Genomic DNA, 24,652 nt, shown 5'->3' with positions numbered 1-24,652 from the left:
GTAATTTTTTCTTTTGAGACAGGGTCTATGTAGCCTTGGCTGTCCTAGAACTCACTATGCAGACCAGGCTGGCCTTGAACTCACAAAATGATCCGCCTGCCTCTAACTCCAAGTGCTGGAGTGAAAGGCATGTGCCACCACTGCCCGGCGTAAGAGAACTTCTTCAAAGTTTGCCATGGCCTCTTATGAAAAACTCTCCCAGTCCCTCCACACTCTCCGGGAGCACTATTTCCAACCTGTGGCTGTCTACAAAAGTGGAAACAGTAACAGTAACTATATAAGTCACACATTTGTATTATAAAATTCTAAGAGACACATTTCCCACATAAGCAGCTAGAAAAGTCAAATATTAATCAAAAGATGCAGGAAGACTTGGCTTAGCAAATAACCTTAGTTAGCCTCTCAAACAAAACGGCGGTTACTCTCACCAGGGAGAAAAACAGATTGCAAAGGGCATCTGAAGGCCACTGCTTTTTAATAATCATCCTTCCAAACAACTTTTCAAAACTGACTTCCTAAAAAACTACAATGGAACACTTGTAGGTTCATTTCTCATCTTCAAGTAGTACCAGTCTTAATTTCAACAATGATAAAGGAAACTATAGGAAACCCTTCTGTGTTTACTGCAGAAATATCAACAACTCTAAGCAAAATGTTATTTATGGCGAGTCTAGAAAAAAGGAGAAGACGTCTAACAAAAATGGATCAAAGTGTAATAAAAATCGTTTTAAAAGGTAATAAAATATGGCTTCTAAGAACTCTTTGTAATCGTCGTCACGATAAAAAAAAAAAAATACCAGTCAACCTACAACCTACTTCTCTCAAACTTAGTCCAACCACACTGAGGGTTGTCAAGCACGGATCCCGATGTTGTCATCCTTCTAGTCAGAGGGCTCCCCTGCTCCAAGCCTCAATTCCTACCACTCCCTACCTATGCTATCCATTTCAGCCAAACAGTAAATACGTGCCGTTCTCTGTAGAAATTTCACCCTTGAAACGCCCTTTGCCTGTCTGGGCCACCACCTAAAAACACCCCAGTTTGTAACCTCAAAATGCCACCTATTTCAGGAAGCCATTCCTGAGGCTTCAAATGGAAACCATGCCTCTTCTGAAACCCCACAGTACTCTAGCACTAGGATGGAGCTTTCGCTCAGCAGTTGGTGCATTTCAACATTCGCTCTGCTACCTCTGAACAAGCCTCCTGCAGCGACAATGTACAAAACCTCCTTAATCTTTCTTAGCACCTAGCACTGCTGACATGGGACCCAAGTTTACCAGAAAAGTTATGCGGGGTGCAATCGAAAGAACTTTCACCGGGGGGCGGGGGATAAATGTACGCTAGATAATACATCGCATTACGTAGTCCGATAAGAAAATAGCTTTCTCCCCTTTCACTTCCCTCAATTAAAAAAAAAGATATATACCAAAATTTAAGCGCAGCCTCCCAAGCAACTTATTCCTTCATTAAAAGAATACAAAAACTTCCCTCCGATAGTTAGTCTTCCGCTTTCGTAGGATGCCTTTTTCCCCCTATTGGTTAAAAGAATGGTGAGAACTTTCCCATCACTTTTCATTCTTTATTCACAGACTCGGGAAAGCAACGATTGGCGGAGAACAACCGCATAAGGGTCACCCTAACGGCCATGTCTGACTTTGTCTGAAAAAAAAATTAATCATAATAATAATAATAACAACAACAACAGCATCAACAACAATAATAACGTCTCCGGTCCCACTACTGCCACCGCTGCAGATCACCCTGAAACGGCAGCAAACACCAGGGAAAAGGCTCGAAGCCCAAAGGCAATACAGATGAGGTGGCTCCAACGGCAGGACGGCCGCGATGGCCGCCTGCGGCTGCTAAGCTGAAATGCAGCGGAAACAGCAGCGAGTCACGGGGCTGTGGGAGGCTGGGCAGGAAGGTGGCGCTGCCGCCAAATGCCTGGAATGCAAGTGCTCATCATGGCGGCGAGGGCAATGGCCGCCATGGGGAGCAAACACGCCCCTCCGCGCACACTCGACGCCGCGCCCGGGCTCCGGTGCCCGTCGCCAGCGCCGCCACTACCCGCTCTCACACCCCCCCTCACGGACTGTAGCGGAATTTTCGACTCAGACGCCGCCTTCAAGATGGCGGCTCCCCCTCCCGGCAACCCCCCCTCCTTAGCCGTACCCTGCAGCAGGCGCCGATCGGTCGCCATCTTGTCCCCCGTCCCTCTTCCCCCCCCCCTCGCCGATATTTACATAGCGAAAATCGGCCCGGCCGGCCTGCGGCCTTCACCTCATGCCTGCAGCCTTAGCCTCCACGCCAGGCCTCGCCCCCGCACGGTACCCCGGGTCCGCCGCGTCGCCCACCCAGGACCCCTCAACCGCCTCCCCACCCGCCTGGCGACACTGCCCCGGCCCCCGCCCGTTTCCAGAACGCGTCTCAGCCGTCGTTCCGAGCACCCGGGCGCCACCCCAGGCCTAACTGCGGCCTCCTCGGGGCCTGCTCGGCGTCGCGCGCCACGCCGCCCGGCCTAGCGCGGGAGGGCGCCTTGCGGGCCGCCGACCAGGCCGGGACCAGGCCGACCGCGCGCGCACTAGGCCCCACGACCGCAGCGGCACCCCGGACTCACCGGACGGGCGTGCGGCGGTCGGCGACGGTGGCGGCTGCTGCAGGCCGGCCTTTCTCTGGAGCACTGGGCCGGGCTCCGGCTGGTGGGGCGGGCGGAGGGAGGGAGGAGGGGCCGAGCTCGGAGCTGACAAAAAGCGGCCCAGCTCCCCGGCACGGGCCCGCCGTCAGCACGTCACGTCACCGCCGGGGAGAGAGACCCAGGAAAATGCGGAAGGATAGATGGGCCCCCTCCTCCGCCCGGTGGGTCCCTCTGACGCCCCGGGTTGGCGCCGTTCACGCCCCGCAACCGGGGAACCCAGTGGCCTCGCTGCGGCGGGGTCTCCAGCGGCCTGAGTTTCCGTGACAGCGCCCCCCTTCTTTCCACCTCCGCGCTCCCGCCCGCCACCGCCAGCACACACACACCGCTGCCACCGCCGCCTCGGCAGTAAAGTCCGCATGAGGCCGTGGTCCGCCGACCCCGTCGAGAGGCGGGAGGCCCGGGCCACCCCCCACCATGGCTGTGGGCCGCAACCACCCCCTGGGGGCCTCCAGGGAGACCTACCGCCTCTCCGCGAGGGTCCTGGCCTGAGGCGGTGGCTGGAGTTGTTTGCAGGCCCTCAGACCCCCTCCCGCCTTAAAAGTGTGTGTGTGTGTGTGAGCTTTTTTTTTTTTCTTTTTCTTTTTTTTTTTTTCATCCCCGGTGCCTGGGGATGAAGATAAATTTAGTTACCCCCGCCGTTCCTTGCCTTCCTTTTAAAAAGCAACTTTGAAACAAAATGAAAATAGGCTTGTCAATTTGAACCATGCAGGCAAGAGGGGCTTCCTAGAACAACTACCAAACCCTGAATTATTTTTTTCAATAAACAAGCATTCTGTCAGGAAGCCAAATTGGTCCCTTTTTTGGGGGGGTGGGGGGAGGGTTTACATTTTGAAGACTTTCACACACTGCAGGGAACAGGAATTTTTAGTGATATAGTTTTCTATACACGTGTGTTACACTGGGAGTATATGAATTGTAACTTATGTTTCAATAATAATGGTATACCATAAATATCTAGAAAAGACTTTTTAATAAAATTTTTAAGCAAGTCGCTTAGTTTAAGAAGAGAACGGAAACTACCTGGACAAAATAGTTACAAATGTATAAAATACAAACTATGTTTTCTTTAGTGCCGATTACTATTTTATATTTCTCCCTTCCACCGGCCTCGCCCTCCAGGGTTTCTCTGTGTAGCCCCCCTGGCTGACCTGGGACTGGCTCTGTAGACCAAGGCTGAACTCAGAGACTCACCTGCCTCTGCCTCCCTAGTGCTAGGATTAAAGGCGTGTGCTGCCACCACCGTGCATGCTACTTTTCTATACTGACCTGGGCACTAAAATGATACTTTAAAGTTACAAGGAAAAGGCTAAATGGTGTACTTTTTACATTAACGTAGAATGTAACATTATAACTTTTTGTAGCATACTTCAGGATGTAAGACAATGTTTCGGAAAATAGTCCAGGCTCACAGTGAACTTCTTGCCTCAGCCTCTCAAGTGCTGGGATCACAGGCATGTGCCCCTCCACCAAGCTTGACACACTGGCAGAGGCGATGTTGATAACTATTTACCCATAGTTAAGACATTTTTAAATAAAGAAGAAAACTAATAAAGCAAATAGCACACTGGTGTGAAATGCCTTTAAGCATAAAGGTTATGTATTTAATTCCAAGATTCTAAATTGGTCTGCCAAACATCTTACAATCATAAAATGCTTTTTAAAAGAGACGCAGGTATGGTAACCCAAACCTGTAATCTCTCCAATCCAGTGGCTAAATCAAGAGGATTTTGGCAAGTACCAGGCTGCTCTCAGCTATTGAGCGAAACTCAGTGTCAAAAAAGGGGGTGGGGTGGAGTGCGGGACTCTCTTAGGTTTAACCTATATTAAGTTTAGAACAGAAATTAGCATGGACCCTGGGAGGAAATGGTATTTTTCCCCTGAGGATCTACTGGACTCCTGTAAATCTATCTTGTAACTAGATAGTGGTTTTCTTCTTGGGTTTTAGCTTCCTGACATCAACAAAAAAAAAAATGTCTTTCAAATGTAAATGACAACATCTTCATCATTTATAGAAAATTTGGGCTGTGATACAGGCTGTAATCCACATAAAAATAAAACAAAACACCAGGTGGTGGTGGAGCACGCCTGTAATCCCAGCACTTGGGAGGCAGAGGCAGGCAGATCACTGTGAGTTCAAGGCCAGCCTGCTCTACAAAATGAGTCCAGGGCAGCCAAGGCTACATAGAGAAACACTGTCTCAAAAAAAAAAAAAAGGCAAAATGACTTCAAATAGATGGAAGACCATCTCAAAAAGTTAAAAAGCAAAGTTGGCAGGCAGGCACTACATTTCCAAATGGTCTGAAGACTGAGAAGGAAGAATTCTTTTCCATCTAAGTCTTAAAGACCAGCCTCGCCTCATAAAAGGATGGCTCTATCTTATGTAGTCACAGCAACATCGTTGTTTTTTTTTTTTAAGATAACCAGTGTTTAAATACTTTCTAAGGGCCTCCACTTAATACTAGGTTTGCCCAAAAGGGAATCTACATCAGCTACACAACCCTAAATAGCAAGTTCAAAACAAAAAGTCATAAAGTCAGTGTTCTTGTCTGTTTTTCCATTATTACCACCAACTACTCTATCAGTGGCTAAGCAGTTAAAAAAAAAGAGTGTTCAAAGAGAATAAAGGAAAAAAGATGTTGCCTCAACTTACAAGAGCACATAAGTTATTGACAGTGTCAAAGAGCCCTTTGTGATGACTTGGTATAGATGAAAAAACTTAACTTTGATGGGAAAGGGGAGAAGATGGCCTGCTTCTGTTGCTTAAATGATATATATCTCTATTATTAAAGTACAACGAGAATCCTATTCATGATTGTAGAAATGGAGCCAACTATATTTCATCTTGAATTTTGAAAACAGGAAACGTAGCAGGGGGTGCTCAATGCACAGTACTCGCTTACCATTGCGAGGTCCTAGATTTGGTAGCCAGTACTGCACCCAAAAAGGAGGAAGAGAAGGTGAACTATCATTAAAAACTACATCATTTGCCGGGCAGTGGTGGCGCATGCCTTTAATCCCAGCACTTGGAGGCAGAGGCAGGCGGATGGCTGTGAGTTCAAGGCCAGCCTGGTCTACATAGTGAGTCCAGGACAGCCAAGACTACACAGAGAAACCCTGTCTCTTGATAAATCAAAAACAAAAGAAAGAATGAGAGAAAAAGAATGAATGAATGAAAGAAAGAAAGAGAAAAACGATAAAGAAAAAAAAAGAATAAGACAGGGGAATCCAGCTTGGTGGTGTGTACTTTAATCACAGTACTCTATGAGTTGGAGGCCAGCCTGAACTGCAAAGCAAGGCCAAGACAGCTAAGGCTACACAGAGAAACCCTGTCTAGAAAAACCAAGACCCCCCCCCAAAAAAAAACACTACATCATTTATGAAACTATATTGGAACCTTGAGTGTACCCAAGATTATTGAAAGCATTTGTTAATCAAGCCCTTGGTGACTGATCACCACATATCTTGGACTTTAATTTCTAATAGTGCTAGTGACTATAGAATCTTGGGCATCATTTCTCTGCTTTCAGTCTAAAATAGAGTATTAGAATCTTGAAAAGAAGCAACAAGGATGCAGAGGTTACCCTTGCAGAACTTTTTTGTTGTTGCTATTGTTTGTTTGAGACAGGGTCTCTCTGTGTAGCCCTGGCTGTCCTGGACTCATTCTGTAGACCAGGCTGGCCTTGAACTCACAGAGATCTGCCTGCCTCTGCCTCCTGAGGGCTGGAATTAAAGGCGTGCGCCACCACATCTGGTTCTGCATGTGTTTTAATGACAGAATTTCTGACATAATATAGGTGCTCGAACCAGAAGCCGATGCTGCCTTTTGATCATTTCCCCAGAGAAAGATGAGTGGAAAAAGAAGTTTATTTGCACTCCACATCTATCACTAATAGGAATCCAAACAGAAGATGATTTATTACTGGCTTATGAGTAAATAGAGACTTTCTTGAATAAAGTTGTGATGATGCATTTATTTTATAGTCCATTAAAAAAATTTTAAATTTCTATAAAATTTTCTATAGAAAAATTTTAAATTTTTTAATAAAAATATATAAAAGCTATGTTTTTATCTGAGCATGCCCTATAAAAGTTAATCATTTGTCTAATACTCGATACTTAAAGTATACTTAATATGAGCATGTTGTACAGTTCAGTTGCCAAATAATATTTTTTTTCAAGACAAGGTTTCTCTGTGTAGCCTTGGCTGGCTGTCCTGGACTCACTTTGTAGACCAGGCTAGCCTGGAACTCACAGAGATCCACCTAACTCTGCCTCCCAGAGTGCTAGAATTACAGGCATGTGCTACCACACCCGGCTCCAAATAAGAATTTTTAAGTCTCCAACCTGTGTGCCTTCCACAATGAAAAGAAATTTAAAATAATGATTGACAAGTAGGTAATGTTTCAAGAAATGTTTTTTATATGATTCATCATTAGTTGACTAGGATATTGTATAACTCCCTAAACTCACCAATGGCCAAATTCTCCTCATGGATTATAAATAACAGGACACAGCAAACCAACTAGCTCCATCAAGAGGGAAAAATCAATACAGTGGCCTAGAAACAAGACGCAATAATAGGGAGCATCGCTGGTGCCCAGATAGAGCCTCTGCATTTTCCACTGAACAAATCAGGGCTCCTCAGAGAAATGAGTGCAGAACAGAAAAGCACACGATGATCCAGGAACACCTTCTACCAGAAAAGCAAGAAAAAGAAGCATCCAAGTTTAATAGCGGTGTATAGAAAAGGTCTCGGGGGCCACTTCAAAGATTCCAGCTGGCTAAAGTTCAGAAAATGTGACCATCAAAAGAATATTAACTTCTACGGATTGAGATATACTGGCTGTGTTCATGAATTTATGAGGCCTTACAAAACATCAACTAGGGGTGATGCTTGCACAACTTGGTAAAAGTATAAAGAACTAGTAAATCTTATGCAAGTTTTTGGGGGTTTGTTTTCTTTTTAGTGATAGGGCTCAACCCTAGATCTTCAGGCAAGCCTTCTACAATTGAGTTACATTCTCAGCCCCTGGTTTTGGGGGTTTTGTTTTCATTTTTGTTTGGTTTTGGGGGGTTGGTTTTATTTTTTTTGGTTTTTGTTTTTTGACATGGGATTCAATTATATAGCCCAGGCTAGCCTGGAACTCACAACTTGCCTGCTTTAACCTTCTGGATTACAGGCATGCGCTATCTATCAGGTTCACCACCTTCAAATGGTGATTTTGATGGTATGTAAATTATATCTTTCTTTCTTTTTATTTTTTTCCTTTAAATGATCACTTTTGGAGAATGCTACAGAACCCCCTCATTATTCTGAAAGCTAGTGAAGGGAAAAATGAAGCACTTGCCTCATAAGAACTGTTCCTCAGATTAACCAAATAGTTCCCTAGGGTACTCTTTAACTAGAAATAGTCCCACTAATATACGAAGAAGGCTTGCTAAAATCAGACTACCATCATTTTGTAACCACCATAATAAATACAGATCTTGGCAACTATAGTCAATGGCTGCTAAGCAAAAGGATCTCTAGGTAGTATACCCCATGATGGACATAAACAGTGTCACTTGCTTTAACTACCAATTTACAGGAAACACGGGACAAAGAAATACATCAATGAAAAGCCATCGATGTGACCAACAAGATATAATTATTGAGAAAGTCTATAAAACAAATGGTCTGCTTTCTTCTACAAACTAATTATGAAGAAACAATTGGAGGGAAAAAACAAGTAGAGTCCCAGGACCAGGGAGGTAGATAGAGGCAGGAGGACCAGGAGTTCACGGTTATCCCAGGCTACATAAATTCCTGTCTCAAAAACAAAGAAAGCCCTTTAATCCCAGTGCTCGGAAGGCAAAGTCAGGCGGATCTCTGTGAGTTCGAGGCCAGCCTGGTCTCCAAAGCAAGTTCAGGACAGCCAAGGCTACACAGAGACACCCTGTCTCGAAAAACAAACAACAACAAAAACCCCCCAAAAAAGTTAGAAAACCTTTTTAAAATTCCAATTAATGGCAATGTATGAACTTCAGTCTTTTCTTGGTTTTAGTTTTGTACATACTGAGACAAGCAATCTTCCTGCCTCATCCTCCTGAGTGCTAAGATCACAGGCATGCATCACAATGCCCAGCTTTTTCACTTCAAACTTTTTGGTTTGGTTTTTTGAGACAGGGTTTCTCTGTGTAGCCCTGGCTGTCCTAGACTTGCTTTGTAGACCAGGCTGGCCTCAAACTCACAGTGATCCGCCTGCCTCTGCCTCCCGAGTGCTGGGATTAAAGGTGTGCTCCACCGAAACTGGTTGTTCAATCTTGATTCAAACAAACAAATTAAAAACTAATGCAAGAACTAGAAAAATAATATGCTCTATAGCTGATAGAAACAAATTATGAATTAACTTAGGTATGATATCAGTATATCTAAAACTGAGTTCATATCATTTAGAGATACAAGACCAAAATATATTCAGGTGAAATAACACACTATCAGGGCTAGCCTTTTAAAAACATGGGGTAAGCCAGGCGTGATGGCACATGCCTTTAATCCCAGCACTCGGGAGGCAGAAGCAGGCAGATCTCTATGAGTTCAAGTCCAGCCTGGTTCATAAAGTGAGTCCAGGGCAGCCAGGACTACAAGAGAATCCCTGTCTTGAAAAAAACAAAAAACAAAAAATAAAAAAAATCAATAAATAAAAGCATGGGGTGGCTGGGCTCAGTGGCGCATGCCTTTAATCCCAGCACATGGGGAGGCAGAGGCTGGTGGATCGCTGTGAGTTCGAGGCCAGCTGGGTCTACAGAATGAGTCCAGGACAGCCAAGTGAAGTGGGACCACGACCTGACTAGGGCTGAAGCTAGATGACAGACATGAAAGGATTCCTTATCTTACTCGCCTTGTGTATATATCTGAAATCCTCTATCCTTCTTTAGAGACAGGGCATTATCATGTAGTCTTGGCTGACGTGGGTGGGACTCACTATGTGGCTCTGGTTGTCCTCCAATCCACGGCAAGCCTCCTGCCTCAGAGTCTCATGTACTGAGATTACAGGTGTGAACCACCAAACCTGCCTTGAAATTTTCCACAGCAAGTTTAAACCCTACATGAATATGTATCTAAAGAGAAGAGTTAGCTTCCAATTTCAAAGCATCTTTGAAGCAGGCAAAACATCACACATGTAATGGCCTCCTTTCTCACTTTTCTATGGACCACATGAACATTATTTGCTTACAAAATGGTCATCTCAGCCAGTCGTGGTGGCACACACCTTTAGTCCCAGCACTCAGGAGGCAGAGGCAGGCAGGGCTCTGTGAGTTTGAGGCCAGCCTGGTCTGAAAAGTGAGTTCAGGACAGCCAGGGCCATTACACAAAGAAACTCTGTCTCAAAAAACCAAAAAAAAAAAAAAAGTTAAAAAAAATGATCATCATAATCAAGCAATTAAATGAATAAAACTGTACTACTTATTACTAAGCAAGCTCTTTTGATGGGCTGGGCACACAGCCCAGGAGTAGAGTGCTTGCCTATCATGCATGAAGCCCTGGCTTCAATGCCCGACACAGAAAGGACTAAAAGGAAGGAAGGAAAAGGGGAAGGCAGGAAACAGTAATGTTTTCCAAATCCATACGGGATCACTTTGGTAAAGAGGAAGAAGCTTGGGGCCCATCTCTCAGAAATTCTACACAGTCACCAACTGAGCTGGAGCCCCAGCTTTTCCTACTTCATTTTATTTTGGCTTTTTTTTTTCTTTTTAGACAGAGTCTCATTAGAAACTCTGATCTGTCCTACTGTGATAGTATATGTCTTTAATCTCAGCAGTCCTGGGACAGATGCAGTCAATCTCTATGAATTTGAGGCCAGCCCAGTCTACATAGCTAGTTCCAGGCTTGCCTCAAAAAAGGAAAATAAAAAGGAAAGTAAAAACGAAAAAGAAAGAAGGGAAAAAAAAGAAATTCACAACGAAGCACTTAGGAGCTAGAAGCAGAGGGATTAGAGGTTCAACACCATCTTTGGCTATATAGTGGGTTCAAAACCAGCCTGGGATACATGAGTCCCTGTCTCAAACTAAACAAAACAAAAATGAAACAAAGAGATTTCCAATTTGGACCATTAGGGCGAGTCAAATATATGGCGTTCTCCAAGGTAAACAGGGCATAGTCCAACCCATTGAGACCCAAGCACAATGAAAAAAAATTAAAAGGAAGGGTGAATCATCTTGCTTGCTTCTTTTTGTTGTTTTTTGTTTAGTTTGGATTTGAAACAAAGCCTCATGTAGCCCAGGCTGGCCTGGAACACAATATGTATCCAAGGCTAGCCTGTGCTTTTGTTTCTTCTCTAATAAATCTTTCTCAGGATCATAAATATTGGCTCTTAATGTTCCTGCTAATAAATTTACATTTTGAAGTCAGGTATAGTGGTGAATGACTGTAATCCTAGCACTTAAGAAGCTGGTCTACAAAGCAAGAAGAGGACAGCCAAGATGATACAGAGAAACCTTATCTCAAAAAAAACTTTAAAAATAAATAAATTTTTTTTAAAAAGCCTGCCTGGGCTACATAACAAGACCCTGTCTCCAAAAGCAAAAATGAAAGCAAAGTAAGACAGTCACTTTTTAAATCCTTAAAACTTTCTTATATTAGGTCAGAAAGATTAAGGCACTGGCTACCAAGCTTGACAACCCGAACTCAATCCCCATGCCCCCATGTGGTAGAAGGAAAGAACCAGCTTCCTCAAGTTGTCCTATGAATACATGTAAGACAAAAATAAATAAAACTATCGTAAATCATCTATTCAACCTTAAGTCTATTTGTGTGCATGGTATAAAATAAGGATTCCATTTCAGTTCTTTCTATATGTAAAATCAATTCTATAAAAAAATCACTAAACAGAGCCTGGCATGGTGGTGGCACACACCTTTAATCCCAGCACTTGGGAAGCAGAGGCAGATAAATCTCTGTGAGTTCGGGGTCAGCCTGGTCGACAGAGGAAGTTCTAGGACAGCCAAGACTACACAGAGAAACCCTGCCTGGAAAAACAAAACAAACAAATCAAATCAGTAAACAGTAGATTCTTTCTCTATTGATTTGTAGTACCAACTGTTATTGTTGGTGTTGTGTGTTTGTGTATTGATTGGATCTCGAGCCTTACGCAAACTAAGCAGGGGTTCTACCATGTCCCCAGTCCTATGCTACATTATCTCTGCATGAGATTGCTATGGTCACTATTTTATACAATAATCTGCTCATCTATTCCTACATGAAAAGCACCTTGTATGAATTACTATAGCTTTATTATGTCCTTATTCTGTTCTGTCAAATCCCTCTCCACTTCAATCTTACTGTCATTTTTTTTTCAGGATTGTCTTGGTTCATCTTAGAAATTTCTACATAAAATAAATAAATAAATAGTAAATAGCTCACCAAGGAAGGATTGCTTAATGGTTAGAACACAGGTTGTACTTCCCCAAGACCTGGGTATAGTTCCCAGCATCTACATGGAACCTCACAACCACCTGTACTTTAGTTCCAGGGGGACATTATACCCTCTTCTGGCCTCTGTAAGTACCATATGTCAATGGTGCATAGACATACAAACACAGATGCACAAAAAATAAAGTACCCCATCAAAATGCCAATGCATCCTGATGATTTCTCAGAGTTTGCATTTTGGTTTGGTTTGATTTGGTTTGGTTTGGTTTGTTAAGGCAGACAGGGTATCATTACTTTTGCCCAGGCTGGCATCAAATTCATGATCTCCCTGCCTCATCCTCTCCTGAGTGCTGGGATAAAAGGTATGTACCACTACCACCCTGCATCACTCTCTCAACTGCTGGACTGCCTACTTGAGCAACATGCCAGACTTTCAGGAATATGTTTTCAAAATAAATTAAAAATAAAAGAATATTTTTTTCTGCTCCACAACTTCCTCATTGATATCCCCAAGGGCAAACCCCTGATCTTTGTTATTCCTTTTGCCCAGGGTTGTATCATCCCTAAAGCTAAAACAATGATCAAAAGCATCATGGCAAGATGGGCTTTAAGCACAAACCGCCTGGTGCTTAATCACTCAAGGCTTGACTCCCAAATGCTTCCAGTGATCCGCAGTGCCCTCAAGGCCCTAATGTACTTTCACTGATGATGCACATCTTAATTATAGTTCTATCTCTGCTCGCCAGGATTACAGGTGTGCACCACCACCCTTTGACTTTGATGGCATTTTTTAAAACTATATTGAATTTATGGACTAGTTGGAAAGAATGTTTACACTGCAAGAGCCAGGCATGGTGGTGCACGCCTAGAACCCTAGCACTCAGGATGTGCAGGCAGCAGCATCAGGAGCTAAGCTACACAGCAGCTTGGAAGCCAGCCTTGAGTTTATGTGAGACCATGTCGCAAAAACTCAAACAGAACAAACTCAAACTACTTCCTTAGTTTCTCCATTCTTTTTTTTTTTTTTCTATTCTTTTCTTTCATATATGCTTCATAAAAACTGAGGCTGGGAGAGTGAAGAAAGCTGAGAGCTGGACCGGGGGTTTGCATTTTTCTTTTTATGCAGCTACGTCCTAAAGACCAACACCTACACACACAAACACACCTTGTAATCATTCTAGTCTTTTTTTTTCTTTCTGAGACAGGGTTTCTCTGTGTAGCCTTGGCTGTCCTGGACTCACTTTGTAGACCAGGCTGGCCTCAAACTCACAGATATCTGTCTGTCTCTGCCTCCTGAGTGCAGGGATTAAAGGCGTGTGCCACCACACCCGGCCAATATTCTGTTTTTAATTCAATGCTATCTGCGTTTAATGCACTGAATATAGAAGCATGGTAATCATTCCTCAATGTATTTCTCCTTTTCCTTCATAATAAGGGACTCTTAATTAGACACAGGGCTTTGCCACTAGAATACACCCTTCCTGGTCCCCTTTGCCTCTAGCTGTCACCACATTAATACAGTGCAGGAAGGAGAGATGGGACACTGCTACATTCTGTATTAGAAAGAAACATTTGTGCTCAATATTAGAGAAAGGAATCTGCACGTACATGTTATTAATAGCTAAGAAAGTATGCACTGTTAATTGTTGGCTCGTTTTACATTAACCCTCTTCCCCCAACCCAGATGTCCTGGAAGGAGCACGAGGTGGATACCAGCAGACCCTAACTAGACTCAGCCTGAGCTCAAACCTCCACAGGATGAGGGAAGAGGACACAGGGCGATAACAAGGGAAGCCTGGCCAGCACAAGTGTCAGAAGTGAGGTTAAGCATCTAACCAGAAGGCCAGGCCTGAGGTCTGCAGAGACCTGCTGACTCGCTTTGTCCTCCCCACCCGCTATCACCCAGCGCTGGCTGGAGATAAGGTGGAAGGCAGGGGGTTCTTCAGTTTTGCTTTGTTTTTAAAAACATGTTGATCTCTGCCTTCTCAGATCCCCTGCTCGCTGAATAAAGCACAACTTCACTATAACAAATATAACGTTCCTGTCTCAGCTCCTGGGCCTGCTGGGGTGCAGGGCAATGACAGTGCAGACGCTCAGTTTACCAGAAGAATGACAGAGCTGGGGAAGACAGGTTAAGTGCCTCTTCAGGGCCCTTTCCAACATGATGTCTGCACTCTCTTGGGCTCTTTTCCATTGCCTGATGGCTTGGATGTGACAGCAGGCTGACACTGCTACTTGGGCTATGCAGATAAGAGGCTCAAGTTGAGCTTGGCATGGATTCCTGTCAACCCTGGACCTTCCACCGCCACGGGATTCCTTGGTGGCATGGAAATACAGTTAACTAGGATTACATTTCTGTGTTTGGAGCACGATGAGAAAAGCACTGAGCCTTACCTTTTCATCTTCTTGTTCTGAACAGTAAGATCACATGCTCTCAATGCTTACTCTTCTTTAAAATCCACATGGAAAACTGCACCATCCTCCTCAGCACCACAACCTGGATGGCTCAGGCTTTGATAGATGGTTTTGTTGCTGTCAGCTGCTAAACTTTTCATGTTTTTCTTGTTTTAATCAACTGTGTGTCTGTTTCTCTCTGTCTGTCTCTCTCTCCTCTCTGTCTCTGTGTCTCTGTGTCTCTGTCTCTCTCTCTCTGTCTCTCTCTGTCTCTCTGTCTCTCTCTCTCTCTCTCTCTCTCTGTGTGTGTGTGTGTGTGTGTGTGTGTGTGTGTTGGGTATATGTATGTGAAAGAGACAGACAGATATAGATACTCGTGCACACCATAGGATGCATGTGGAAGTCTAGAAGACAACTTGTTTGCGGGAGTTGGCTCTCTTCTACTATGTAGGTTCCAGGTTGAACTGTGGTTCTCAGGCTTAGCAGCAAGTGTCTTTACCTGCTGAGCCATCTCACAGACCCCTCAGTCCCTTTAAAAAAAAAACTAATCGCAGTGTCTCTTCACAGCAATAGAACAATGACTAAGGAAGAAGTTGGTACCAAGACCTGGGCTATTGCTGTGGAGGCCCAGAGAGGCATTTGCATGAAGCTGTGAGAGTGAACCTGAGCTGCCTTGAAGGCACCAAGATGGTGGAGATGCCAGAGACATGGGGTACCTGCTCAGGAGAGCTGCTAACAGGGAGTAGAACCAGCCCAAGAGAGAGATGTTGCAGTCAATAAAGTTAAAAGGAGTTGGAGGTCTAAAGAGCACTTTGACATCAGACATGGAAACATAGAGTTTGGAGTTTGCCCAGCTTGGTTTCCATCTTGCTTTGGTCCAGTATTTCTTCACTATGTTCCCTTTCCTCCCTTTTGGAATGATGATGCATGTTCTATGCTATTGTATGTTTAAAGTATGTGATGTGCTTTTGATTTTGATTTTACATACTGTATAAAGATTGCCTTGAGTTTCAAAGAGGCCATGGGCTTTTAAACAATGTTGAAACTGTGATCAACTTAGAGTATGGGTACTTTTGAAACTGAATGGAATGCATTTTGCAGTATGATATGGCTACAAGCCTATAGGGGCCAGGGAGAGAAACATGGTGGTTTGAATAAGAATGGTCCACATAGGTCCCTATATTTGAATTGTTAGCCTTTTCATACCAATACAACAGTGACTAAGACACCTTGTCTCAAAGACAGGTAGGTGGAAGCCGGGCGTGGTGGCGCACGCCTATAATCCCAGCACTCAGGAGGCAGAGGCAGGTGGGTCGCTGTGAGTTCGAGGCCAGCCTGGTCTACAAAGCGGGTCCAGGACAGCCAAGGCTACACAGAGAGACCCTGTCTCGAAAAACGAAAAAAAAAAAAAAAGACAGGTAGGTGGGTGGATGGGTGGGTAGGTGAGTGGGTGGGTGGATCGATGGGGGATAGAGAGAGAGAGAGAGAGAGAGAGAGAGAGAGAGAGAGAGAGACAGACAGACAGACAGACAGACAGACAGACAGACAGACTCCAATCTAAACTAGGACTGGTATATCATGCCTATAATCCAAACAGTCAGGAGCCTGAGGCAGAAGGAGTGTAGCAAGTTCGAGATCAGCCTAGGTCAGTCTTGTCTCAAAAACAGAAGCTCACTGGGTGTGGTGGCACACGCCTTTAATCCCAGCACTCAAGAGGAAGAGGCAGACAGATCTCTATGAATTCAAGGCCAGCCTGGTGTACAAAGTGAGTTCAGGAGTTCTCGGGGGAAAAAAAAAGCCCAATCTACTACTATGCACTATTTGTATAAAAACTATTGGAAAAAATATTATTTAAAGTAATTTAAAATTTTTATTTATTTCATTTTTCTGTGTAAGACTGTTTTTGCCTGAATGTGTGTAAGTGTGTAATCCCAGAACTCGGGAGGCAAAGGCAGGCAGATCTCTGTGAGCTCGAGGCCAGTCTATTCTACAAAGCGAATCCAGGACAGCCAAGGCTACACAGAGAAACCCTGTCTTGGGAAAAAAAAAGGTCAGCATAAATCTGAGGTTTCCACTGTTACCTGTGGTTCTCTCTAGAACACTACAAGGAACGTAAGTGTTTTACCAGAAGGGAGAAATTGTGTGCTTTTTGAGCACCCTTGATATGTATAACTTAAAAGACCAATATTAAACTAGTAATTTCAGTTTGGAAAAAAAGGCCAAATATGTATCATAAACAGTATCCAGAAGGCGAGGTAGCAAACGAATAGAAAACCACTCCAAAGGATCTGAGTTTGCGGTCAGTGGAGATACTTTGTCTTGTAAATACATTTTTAAACACATTCTCTCACTTTCTGTTTTTGTTTGCTTGGCTTGGTTTTGGTTTTTTGAGACAGGGTCTCTCTGTGTAACAGCCCTGGCTGCCCTGGACTCACTTTGTAGACCAGGCTGTAAATTCCTAATGATCCACCTGCCTCTGCCTCCAGAGCGGCGGGATTAAAGGCATGTGCCAGCACATCAGGCTTCACTTTCCGTTTTTATATTGTCTCATGTTAGTAAGAAGGAATCCATTGACTGGCATCCCTGCAGCAACTACACAACATAGCAACGTAATAGCAACGCCATGGTGTGCACAACATAAACACTATGTATAAACATGGCATACCATTTAACATAACTAACTTACACAGTGGCCCTTCAGTTAACAACTTTAGCCCAATCAGGTCTTGAAAATTAGACTGGGTTTTAAACAAAGACTCTTCCAACCCTGCACCAGATATATTCAACGAATATGCTAAAGTAAAGCCCAGTGTGTAAAGGGCAGCATAGTGACACATACCTTTCATCCCAGAAGCATAGGCAGGCAGTTAAAGCTCTGTGAGTTGGAGGCTAGCCTGGTCTACATACATATGGCATTCCAGGATAACTAAGGCTACAATACACCCGGTTTTGTTTGGTTTTGTTTTAAGCTAAAAATAAGTGATAATTTAACATTACACTTTAAGACAAAAAAAAGTCACTAATTACAAGGCATAGGAATTCTTAGTCTGAGACTATCATATGGAACAAATTTGGATGGTGCCCTGGTCTTGAATGAACCACAAATGCTTTCTGCTTATTTATTTCTTTTAGCATACAGACATCAAGCAAAAGAAATAAACACCCCGAAATTGAGAACAAAACAGGAAGCAGCAGCTGGCAGAACTGTGGAAAGTTTTATAATTCTGGCAAAGGTGAGGCAAGCCAAGGACACAGCAGGAGTCTGACAGAGGAAAATTAAAATTTCAATGAAGTCTGAATTGTGCATCCAAGACTCCTAGGTGCCTGGCAACCGAGCATTTTTGATAGTACCACCGTGTGTGGGGTGGGAGGGTGGAATTTCACACGGAAGTCAAGAGACAGAGACAAAGCAGTCCAAGATCTGGCTTGCCGAGGCACTTGGAGATTTTACGGGCTGATAATTGGTTGGGTAGAAAAACAAGGATTAGGAATAAGGAAGTCAAGGGAGCCTGTGCTTTGCAGCAGATCTTCACACACTTAGATGCTCACACAGTCGTGGGCCTCTGTAAACAGGCTTCTTCCACCACAGAGGGTCCAGGTCTGGTCCCGAGGGTGGGTCTGCCCTTTTGGCCAGCTCCCACAGAGAGGCCCCAGCTTGCTGCAGCTGCTCTGAGCAGCATGGGGGTCTGGCATCCTGCAGAGTCTGGCTTCTCTCCCACCCCACCAAGCATGGAGTCCTGTCACCAGTGAGTCACACCTTGCACATACCTGCCAGCGCCTGCTGCTACAGAGACAGTGGGGGCCAGGAAATGGCCAGAACCCCTTCCCTCAGCTGGCCCTGGGGCAGGTTAGCTTTCCCACCTGCGCCACCACAAAGACCCAGGAATGGTGGACCTAGCACAAGGAATCTGGCAGCTCTAGAGATGGAAACGTTTGCCCACAGCCAAGCCCCGAGTACCTGCAGCCTTCAGAGGTAGAGAAGAGAGAATTATCAATGAGATGGGTGGTACTGAGGAGACAGAGCCCGCACCAGCATGGATAGGGGCACACAGATAGAATCTGTTCCAGTTCAGAGCAGGAATGATGGCAGTTTACAGCGAAGGGAGCCCTGACCTTCAGAAGATGGTATCTCAGAATAGAGGACTTGACACTCCAGGAATACCTGACTACCTACACGTAGCTACTTTTGCTAACTTTTTTTTTGTGTGTGTGTATGTGTTTCAAGACAGGGTTTCTCTGTGTAGCCTTAGCTCTCCTGGACTCACTTTGTAGACCAGGCTGGCCTCGAACTCACAGCAATCCACCTGCCTCTGCCTCCTGAGTGCTGGAATTAAAGGCGTGTACCACGCCAGGTTAACATTTTTTTATTACAAAGGGAAAGCACCCCGGAAGGCAGGAGAAATCACCACTTCTGGGGGACCTGCCTTGCCAATGGGCTTTTGTCCTGAAATTTTAATGTCCAAATATATGCTGATGGTACCTGAAGGTAAAGCAGTGTTAGGTAGTCATTGGGATAGGGCACCCTGGCCTGACATCTTTTTCTGTCTTGGCCTGAGAGGTTCTCTGCCACAGAACTTTACAGCAGGAAGGTCCCCATCAGATGCTAGTAGCTTCATGGTCTTCCCACGTTCTACAAGTAGGAGCCAAATAACCTTTTGCTCTCTGTAAATTATCTACTTTCTGGTGTTTCATTATAAGAAACAGAGGAAGAGAGCCCTCAAAGGCAATATTCTAGTGCCTGATTTATTTTCATATATATATTCATATATATTTTCATATATATATATATTCATATATTTTTTCATATATATATATATTCATATATTTTTTCATATATATATATATTCATATATATATATTTTTTTAACCTTATAGCAGGTCTTTCATTTCACTTAGCACTATCTCTCTCTCATTCTCTCTCTCTCTCTCTCTCTCTCTCTCATTCTCTCTCTCTCTGTCTCTCTCTCTCTCTCTCTCTCATTCTCTCTCTCTCTCTCATTCTCTGTCTCTCTGTCTCTGTCTCTCTCTCTCTCTCTCTCTCATTCTCTCTCTCTCTGTCTCTCTCTCTCTCTCTCTCTCTCTCTCTCTCTCTCTCTCTCTCATTCTCTGTCTCTCTGTCTCTGTCTCTGTCTCTGTCTCTCTCTCTCTCTCTCTCTCTCTCTCTCTTGTGCTCTCTCTGTCTGTCTCTGTCTCTGTGTGTGTGTGTGTGTGTCTGTCTGTCTGTCTCTGTTTCTCTCTGTCTCCCTCCCCCTTCACCATCCCCCTCTCACAAGACTGTAATCAGCTGTGGACAAAAACGGAGCAGCCCCATATCCCACAATTGGGATTTGAACAAAAACATGTTTACATAACATAACTGAGTTTCTCAAGAAACCAAAACTTCACACCACCACCACGTCTGAACTGAGTGGAGGGCAGAGGAATAGTCGCCTGCTTCTCCCAGAGGGATACATTTGCTTTACAAGATGGGCCTTGAGAGGGGTTATGAGGCCCTGGTCTTCCTGGCTTGACTTATCCTTCCTGGTATGAAACCTCCACCACCTTGTGAGTGGGCTAGAGTGGGAATACTGAGGGCTGAGTACCACTGCCTGCCATGCACACAGTAGAACTTCTGTCTAAAGGTAGTGGGAGAAAGAAAGGACCTCCCATCCTCTGCTTTGTAATTGCCTGGAATTCAACTTCTATACTGTGAAGCTGAGAAGGATGAAACATGTTAACGGTAACCCTGTCCTGGTAATATTATAAACTCATGCATTCAAACTTACCCGATTATTTCTTTTTTTAAGATTTATTTATTATTTATACAGTATTCTGCCCGTATGTGTGCCTGCCCATCAGATCTCATTACAGATAGTCTATGAACCACCATATGGTTGCTGGGAATTGAACTTGGGACCTTTGAAAGAGCGGATGGTGCTCTTAACCTCTGAGCCATCTCTCCAGCCCACCCGATTATTTCAATCCACTTCAATTTTTATTAATGCTAAGTTATATCATGTTTTAAAAGAAGTTTTAGACTTGTATTCCCGGAGTAAAGCTTCTATCACAAGGAATGGGTGGGGCAGGGTGTGGGAAAGAGTTTGTATCCCAAATGACACAGGTTCCCATTGTTCAAACTAAGATTTAACAGATTTCTTTGGTGTTTCTCCATTTTTCCTTTTTTTGGTCATATTTTAAAACACCCAAAGACAGCCAGGCATGGTGTCTTTGAGACAGGCTAGCATCGAATTCACCATCCTCAAATCTAACATTCTCTTCCCTCAGCCTCTCAAGTGCAAGGATTACAGGCATGATGTGCTACTACACTTGACAATGTGTGTGTGTGTGTGTGTGTGTGTGTGTGTGTGTGTGTGTGTACAGACAAGGTCTTACTATGTAGCTCAGACTTGCCTGTAACTCACAGCCATACTCAAAAAAAAAAAAAAAAACCTTCACCAGTTAAGTAGCTGTTTCACTGAGGCATTTATTTACTGATTTCCTGACCTCACTAATTTCTAAGTCTTCTACCTCAGTCATATTTTTTTAAAGGTAAAAAATAGAAGTTTGGGCTGGACAGACGGCTCAGTGGTTAAGATCACTGGCTGAGTTCAATTCCCAGCAACCACATGGTGGCTCACAACCATCTGTAACGAAACCTGATTCTTTCTTCTGGTGTGCATGAAAACACAGCATTAAATAAATAAAGCTTTAAAAACATAGAACTTTGGTGATAATATAAATTACTTGATTTCAATCTCCAGCATTTTATGATGAGAAAACTTAAAAAATATTCTCTTTCTATTCCTTCTTTGCTTTCTTGTGCTCTCCCTCCTTTTTTTTTTTTTTTTTTTTTTTTTTTTTTTTTTGGTCTTTCGAGACATGGTTTCTTCTGTGTAGCCTTGGCTGTCCTGGACTCCCACTGTGGACCAGGCTAACCTAGAACTCACAGAGAGCTACCTGCCTTTGCCTCCCAAGTCCTGGGATTAAAAGCATGTGCCACCAAGCCCGGCTATTCTCTTTCTTTTTAGACTAGATGACAGGATCTCCTGTAGCCCAAACTGGCCTCAAACTTGCTATGTAGCTGAAGGTGACCTTAAGTTTCTAATCCTCCTGCTGCCTTTTCTCCCGGGCTAGAATTACAAGTGTGTACCTCCACACCAGCTTTACTCAAGGCTAGGGACCAATTCTAGGGATTCTTGCAAGAAGCTGAGCTTGTCCCCTATCTCTCAATAACACATTTTATTGTTCTCACCACATTGTACAACACATCTCTTGAACTTCTTCCTCCTACGATGTTGTCTTCCGTTCATTTGTTGGTCTTTGCATTTCATCCTGGAATCATTGATAACCAGGTGGGTTTTTTTTTTTTAAATTTTTTGAGACAAGGTTTCTCTCTGTTGCCTTGGCTGTCCTAGACTCCCTTTGTTTTTATTTGTTTGGTTTTTTGTTTGGTTGGTTTGTTTTTCAAGACAGGGTCTTTCTGTATAGCCTTGACTGTCCTGAACTCACTTTGTAGACCAGGCTGGCCTTGAACTCACAGAGATCTGCCTGCCTCTTCCTTGGCCTCAAACTCACAGCAATCCGCCTGCCTCTGCCTCCCGAGTGCTGGGATTAAAAGGCATGCACCACTACCGCCCAGCCTGGACTCCCTTTGTAGACCAGGCTAGCCTTAAACTTACAGAGATCTGCCTGCCTCTGCCTCCCGAGTGCTGGGATTAAAGGCCTGTGCTACCACACCCAGCTATTGTTTTGTTTTCCAAAATTCAGGCAGTAATATTTGCTTTCTTCAGCTCTTTGGTGCACCCTTCTCTGGGTTTTAACAGCCACTGCCCTTGTGAAGTCCATTCTGGCTTTAGCTCTTCCTTATTTCCCAAGCCCCGGTAACCATTGGTCTTCATTCCTGTTTTAGACTGAATGATGGCCCACAGAGATACTCACATTCTACTAACAGAAACCTGTGCGTGTTGCCTTATATGGCAAAAGAACTTTACAGGATGTGATTATATCAAGGACCTTGAGAAGAAATCATCCGGTGTTACCTACCCAGGCGGATCCTAAATGTAAAGACAAGAATCCCGAAAACTAAGGCTGGGACAGGGAAGGAGGAAGTAAGACGTGGGGCTGGATACCAGAGGGCGTTGTAATGTGAGGAAGGACTGCACTAAGGAATGCAGATGGCCTCAGAGCTAGAAAAGGCAAGTCCCTGCCAATCCCCTGCCTTAAGCCTAATAAAGTAGACTGTGGACTTCCAAGAGAAAATATCTGTGCTGTTGAAAGCTGCTCAGTTTGTGGTGGTACGTGATAATGCCGCAATAGAAATGAACACACAATCCTACAGTATAGTCTCTGTTTCTTCAAAACGGCATATATAAGGAAAATTTTAACTCTTTTATGGCTGGCTTCTTACCCTGTCAGACTGCATTTAAAATTTACCCATTGGTACTGGACATGGTGCCTTACACCTTTAATTTCAGCACTCATAAGGCAGAGGCGTGTAGATATCTGTGAGTTGAAGGCCAGCCTGCTGGACACAGAGAGATCCAGGACAGCCAGGGATATATAACAAGACTAAAATTACTCTTTTTTTTTTTTTTTTTTTTTTTTTGGTTTTTCGAGATAGAGTTTCTCTCTGTGTAGCCTTGGCTGTCCTAGACTCGCTTTGTAGACCATTCTGGCCTCGAACTCACAGTGATCTGCCTGCCTTTGCCTCCCGAGTGCTGGGATTAAAGGAGTGGGCCAGCATGCCCGGCTCCATACTTGGCTTTCCTTCTCATTTTCTATTAGTAAAGCTGCTAGAAATATTTGCATATAGGTTTTTGTGTCATATCAATTTTCAATTCACTTGGCTAGTTAAGAAAACTCATTAGTATTCATAGCTTTGAGAAGGTGGAAACAATTTAAATATCATTATCAGAGAAACAGATTATTAAGTGACACAAACACAAAAGAATTACAGGCTTTTTAAAGCAAAAGTTATATTTATAAAAACAAGCCACAAGCCAGGCATGGTAGCACACGACTATAACCCCAGCACTTGGGAATTGGAGGCAGGTGGATCTCTGTGAGTTCGAGGCCAGTCTGGTCTACAAAGAGAGTCCAGGACAGCCAGGACTACACAGAGAAACTCTGACTCAAAAAACCAAAAAGCAAAAAAACAAAACAAAACAAAAACAAGACACAAGCTCTGAGTTCCAGACCTCTTTTCTGGAAGTCAAAGATATATTCAAAGATATTTAAGAGACCAAAAAAAAATCATCTTATCCTACTGGTAAGTGTGTGCATGCCTGCTTGCGCACATGATGTGGGCACAGAGCTTATTTTCTTAACAGACAAAGAACAGCGGCCCTAAGGAATTCACATCTTTTAGCAGCCCTGCTCTTTGACCCAAAAGGAGATATCACTTATCCCTCCAGGCAGCTCCTTGCAATTCAGCTCAGGTATAGCCCCCCTCCTCCTGACTTTGCATTCTTGGCATACCCCAAAAGGAAAAACAGAGGCAGCCCAGCTCACACGGGATCACATCTCCCAAAAATATGCCTGGAGATAAACTAGACTGTCTCCCCTTCTACATGAAATAGCCAAGATATAGGCAGCCTAATGTTCTGCCCCTAGGACTATCTTCCCCGTCCAGTGTCCTGCATGGGGCTAGAATGCAACTACTGTGATCTTTTGAAGGTAGTAAGTAGGTTTGTACCCTTTCTCTGTTGACTAGTTATGGGGAACTTCCAGAAAGCCATAACTGTGGGTAAAAGGAGAAATACCCTAGGTAGCCTCAAGTCCAGAGAGCATTAAAACCACCTACCTCTTCATGTGTTGCAGTTGACTTGTGCCTTTTAACTACCCAGCACCCAAATCAACATAACATGATCACATTGTGATGGAAAAGTGCTAGGCATGTTCAGCCTAACTCTTGATGCCCATGTCAAGAGCCCTAACTCCTCCTCCTCTCATCTTCCAGATCCCCTATCTGTCCATACCTCCCAGAAGCTGGAGGGTGCGGAATCCTGTCAATCACAGTCCCTTCCTGAGACGCAGAAGGGTAGAGTGAGTCTGGAAGGGTTGAGAAAGATATTCAGCACAGCCCATAAATGGCGTTGATGTCATTGGTGTGGTTTTTCAAATGCATTAAGCCATTCTTGGGAAAGTTCCAAACAAAACACCAGTACAGGCTCCT

The 24,652-nt window shown here is 44.0% G+C and overlaps 1 protein-coding gene and 1 long non-coding RNA gene across 5 annotated transcripts in view; one reads left to right on the top strand and one right to left on the bottom strand.

The window, feature by feature from the left end:
- Positions 1-3,402, bottom strand: part of ZFX (zinc finger protein X-linked) — a 46,512-nt gene extending 43,110 nt beyond the window's left edge. For 2 of the 4 annotated variants that reach the window (XM_084789339.1, XM_084789343.1), the window contains exon 1: positions 2,616-3,117. The gene's annotated coding sequence lies outside the window, so the exon portion shown is untranslated. Of the gene's footprint in view, positions 1-1,424; positions 1,932-2,615; positions 3,118-3,155 lie in introns of those variants that run through there. The other 2 variants (XM_084789340.1, XM_084789341.1) reach the window with 2 other exon arrangements.
- Positions 3,403-8,876: 5,474 nt separating this feature from the next.
- Positions 8,877-24,652, top strand: part of LOC311601691 — a 76,698-nt gene continuing 60,922 nt past the window's right edge. The window contains exon 1 of the long non-coding RNA XR_014780627.1: positions 8,877-8,907. This is a non-coding gene — a long non-coding RNA (uncharacterized lncRNA). The remainder of the gene's footprint in view (positions 8,908-24,652) is intronic.

Source organism: Acomys minous (assembly GCF_964271855.1).
Source record: "Acomys minous genome assembly, chromosome: 7".
In the NCBI taxonomy this organism is placed as follows: domain Eukaryota; kingdom Metazoa; phylum Chordata; class Mammalia; order Rodentia; family Muridae; genus Acomys; species Acomys minous.
This window is presented reverse-complemented; position numbering and strand designations above follow the sequence as displayed.